We start from the raw sequence: 4,893 nt of genomic DNA, 5'->3' as shown, positions 1-4,893 counted from the left end.
TTCAGCACTGTAGCCAGGCTGACAAAGAGCCACAGTGCTGTTGAGCTTAACATTCCCTTAGATCTCAGCAGCAATGACTTCATGAGCTTCTTTACAAATAAAATCACAACTATTAGAGAAAAAATTGGTCAGACCACTCCCACAACTCTCATGGATGTGCCATCTACTACAGTGGCTTTAGAAACATCTGTCAGACATCTGTTGGGTTTTCCCTATGTAATAATATTGATAACAGTAAGGTCTAGACCTTACTTTGTAAAGTGTCCTGAGATGACTTTTGTTGTGATTTGGCGCTATACAATTAAAATTTGATTTGATTTGACCTATGACCATGAACTCTCGATCATGACCGAAAGAATGAGATTGTGGATACAAGCAGCAGAAATAGGTTTCCTACTGGGGAGTGGCTGGGTGCACCCTTAGGGATAGGGTGTGGAGCTCAGTCACCCATGAGGAGCTCGGAGTAGAGCCGCTGCTCCTCCACATTGAGCGGAACCAGTTGAGGTGGCTCGGGCACCTGTTTAGAATGCCCCCTGGACGCCTCCCCGGGGAGGTATTCCGGGCATGAGAATACCTCGGGGCAGACCCAGGACACATTGGAGAGACTGTGTCTCCCGGTTGGCCTAGGATTGCCTTAGGGTTCTTCTTGAGGAGCTAGAGGAGATGTGTGGGGAGAGGGAAGTCTGGGAGGCTCTGCTCTGACTACTGCTCCTGCCACCAGGTCTCGGACAAAGCAGACAAAGATGGATGGCTAAAATAGGGTGTCAGCTGAGATAAGCCTGAAGCCCCCTCTTCCTCAAGCTCATACACTACAATCACTAAAATGCCCCCAAGGCTCTTGCTCATCATTAACACTCTTACTGTCATCTTCTTCTTTCAGCTGTATCTTTTCTGTTCTTCAGCATGTATTGGCAACTCGGACGGAAAGTGGGGCAGAGTTTAGTCTGAGTTTGGGAAATGCTGATCTCCTTTTCCAATCTATCCCAGCCACTCAGCACACAGCCAATGTCAATGTTTAGCCTGACACAGTGAACAGAGCAGGCCCAGTGCTCAGTGGGTGAAAGTGATATCAGTTTTTAAATTTGACAAACGTATAAAGAGAGCTGGGAGTACAATATGTTTTCTTCACATTTTATGTCTTTACATTGTATATGTCTTGTTGATATTCACACCATCTACATTGTAAATCTTTGTGTGTGCCTTTGTATTACTTACATTATGGGGACCAAAACCTGTTAACAATGTTCATATTGTGGGGACTTGGCCATCCTTGTGAGGACTAGCTTCTGGTCCCCACAAAGAAATCACTGAATTTTAGGGTGGCAAGATGGTTTAGGGTTAGGTGTTAGGCAAGTAGTGGTTATGGTTACAGTTAGGATAAGTCTACAGGAAATTAATGTAAGTCAATGTAAAGTCCCCACAAGGAATGAAACCACTGTGTGTGTGTGTGTCAGTATGTTTATCCTAGTGCTTATTTTCAAGCAAGTACTTAAAGGATTTTTCAGAATCCTATTCCTTCCATGCAATGATTTAATCTCAGCATTAACATGCTCACAATAAATATATTAATTATCTTCACCAGGTATGTTTTCTCTTCACTCATCACTCATGTCTAAATGCATTTAAAAAAGCACTGCAGGGTGAAATCTGAAAAAACTTTGACGTTCATTTTAGCCAAATGTTGAAGGCCATAGCTGCATCAATCAGCTTTACTCCTCACATTTTAATACATCAGTAAGAGTTTTGTGGAGAATGCATATGCAGGGTCTGTCCCCAGAAACAACTGCAGCTGAAATTATACTGAAATTAAGATGGTGCCGACAACTATGGCCACCTTACTCGCGCTATCTTGTGTTTGTTCTTTTTCTTTGTTTTCTCTGTCTTTTGCAACCCCCTCTGGTGATAACTTTCACCACAGAAGAACTGTTAAACATCAGACAACTCACACCAAACCACCTTTCTCTGACTTTGTTGAACGAAGAATGCTGTGTGAACATTCCGATCCGTGGCGCAGCTGCAATGTACCGGACCTGGAGAAAGCACCGATGAGGCAAACGAGCGCACGCCTTAGTCAGGCTATGCTGGAGGGGGACGCAGACTCCATTCCCGTCCATCCACCTAGCAAATGTTCGCTCCTTAGTCAACAAGATGGCAGAAATTCTTCTCGTTAACAGGATCAACTGTGACTTCACGCTCTCCACTGCTTTATGCTTCACGGAGACTTGGCTCAATGACTCCATCCCGTATAGCGCAATCCAAGTACTGGGTTTCCAGGTGTACAGAGCTGATCACATAACGGAGTTGTCCGGGAAACTGAGAGGAGGTGGAATCTGTCTCTACATAAATGAAGGTTGGTGCACAGATGTCACGGTGCTACAGAGGACATTTACCGCAGACCTAGAGTCTCTTGTTATCAACTGCAAATCTTTTTATTCTCTCTGATAATTGAACTCTATAATTCTAATTGGAATGTACATAAGACCACAGGCCCATGCTAGCGCACTACAGGTCCTGGCTGAACAGATAACTAGCATGGAGATAGAACATCCAGACTCCCCACTCATTGTTCTAGGGGACTTTAACAGGGCAAATCTCACCCACGAACTGCCCAAATACAGACAACACATCACCTGTCCCACCAGGGACAAAATCACACTGGACCACTGTTATACAACAATAAAAGACGCCTATCACTCTGTCCCCCGCACAGCCCCCGGACTCTCTGATCACTGTATGGTCCATCTTATTCCAACCTACAGGCAGAAACTAAAAGCTGTGAAGCCTGTGGTCAAAACAGTGAAGAGCTGGACGGAGGAGGCTAAGTGAGAGCTACAGGCCTGCTTTGACTGTATAGACTGGAGTGTATTTGAGACTGCAGCTAGAGACCTGGACAAACTCACTGACACTGTGACATGTTATATCAGCGTTTGTGAGGATGTGTGTGTGTGCCCAAAAAGTCCTTCTGCACATACAACAAGCCCTGGTTTACAGCAAGACTCAAGCAGCTTCATTGTGCCAAAGAGGAGGCCTACAGATGTGGGGACTGTACAGCCAGGCCACGAACAGACTGACAAGGGAGATCAGAGCAGCAAAGATGAGCTACTCTGAAAAGCTGAAAGCCCAGGTTTGAGCCAATGACCCCTTGTCTGTGTGGGGGAGCCTGAAAAGCATCACTGGCTATAGGAAACCATCCTCCCTGCTGTGGAGGACCATCAACTAGCAGACAACCTGAGTTTTACTGAGGGTTTGAGAGACAACACTCCCCCCACCTCAGACCCAGTGGCCACTCCCCCGACAATCACCACCCTTCCTTCCATCTCCCCCTAACGATCTGTGAAAAGGATGTGCATGGCCTCTTTAAAAAACAAAAGATCGCAAAGGCACCAGGCCCTGATGGCGTGACCTCCTCCTGCCTGAAAGTGTGTGCTGATCAGCTGCCCCCCATCTTCACACTTATTTTCAACAGGTCACTGGAGCTGTGTGAAGTCCTCTCCTGCTTCAAACACTCCACCATCATCCCAAGAAAACCTCCATTGGTGGACTGAACGACTACAGACCTGTCATCCCGACATCTGTATTTATAAAGTCCTTTGAGAGACTGGTATTTGCCCACCTGAAGAACATCATAGACCCCCTGCTGGACCCCATGCAGTTTGCCTACCGGGCAAACAGGTCAGTGGACGATGCAGTGAACATGGCACTGCATTACATCCTGCAACACCTCAACTCCCCAGGGACATATGCATGGGACCTCTTTGTGGACTTCAGCTTGGCGTTAAACACCATCATCCCGGACACCCTTCACTCCAAACTGACCCAGCTCACTGTGCCTGCCCCCACCTATCAGTGGATTATTAGCTTTCTGACAGACAGGAAGCAGCATGTGAGGCTAGGGAAAACCACATCCAGCACCCAGACAATCAGCACAGGCACCCCCAGGGATGTGTGCTCTCCCCTCTGCTGTTTTCACTCTACACCAACAACTGCATCTCAAAGGACCCCTCTGTCAAGCTCCTAAAGTTTGCAGATGACACAACGGTCATTGGACTCATCCGAGACAGTGACAAGTCAGCCTACAGACGGGAGGTTGAGCAGCTAGTCCTGTGGTGAAGCCGCAACAACCTGGAGCTGAACATGCTCAAAACAGTGGAGATGACAGTGAACCTCAGAAAGAACCCCCCCAAACCCCCCTCACCATACTTGGCAGCACTGTATCAACTTGCTTGTTGACATGTATCTACACATTAAGAGCCGCTGTACCAGAGTCAAATTCCTCGTGTGTCCGACACACCTTGCCAATAAAACTGATTGTGATTCTGATTCTGAAATTACACTGAAACCATCTGGTCCTTCTTGTCTCATTAAAGTGACAGGGAAAGGCAACTCTACTGATTTCAACACCTACTGTATGATCATAAGGAACATGCACTGAGCTGTTTTACTGATTCCAAATCAGTTCAACTACTGTATTATGTATGTTAGTAATCGAGCATTGATATGAGTGGGTCAAGGAGCTGCCTGAAAATGCTCATATACATTTCATCCACGTGTTTGTGTTCTGCACAACTGCTTGGTAGCTGTTAAAACTGTCATTGTAATTTAATTACTAAAGTGCACACATATGTCAGGTGCATTACCAAAACTCTGTGAAATGGAATAGGGCAGGCCCTGATTTGCATGTCACCTGTGAAAACCAAGACAGACTGGAACCTACACAACTGTGTCTGACATTTTGACACACCCCTGTCATGCAATGACTCATATTTTCATGTTAAATAACCTACATATACTGTCTTCCATTCTTCCTTTTATGACTCACATTAGCAAGCAGAGTTTTTCCAAAGGATTATTAAGGTTTCACTTCATTTTAAAAACAAACTCCCTCTCATCAAA

The sequence above is a fragment of the Monopterus albus genome, unplaced genomic scaffold, assembly GCF_001952655.1.
Source record: "Monopterus albus unplaced genomic scaffold, M_albus_1.0 scaffold320.1, whole genome shotgun sequence".
In the NCBI taxonomy this organism is placed as follows: Eukaryota; Metazoa; Chordata; class Actinopteri; order Synbranchiformes; family Synbranchidae; genus Monopterus; species Monopterus albus.
The sequence above is the reverse complement of the archived record's forward strand: the minus strand, read 5'-3'. Positions refer to the sequence as shown.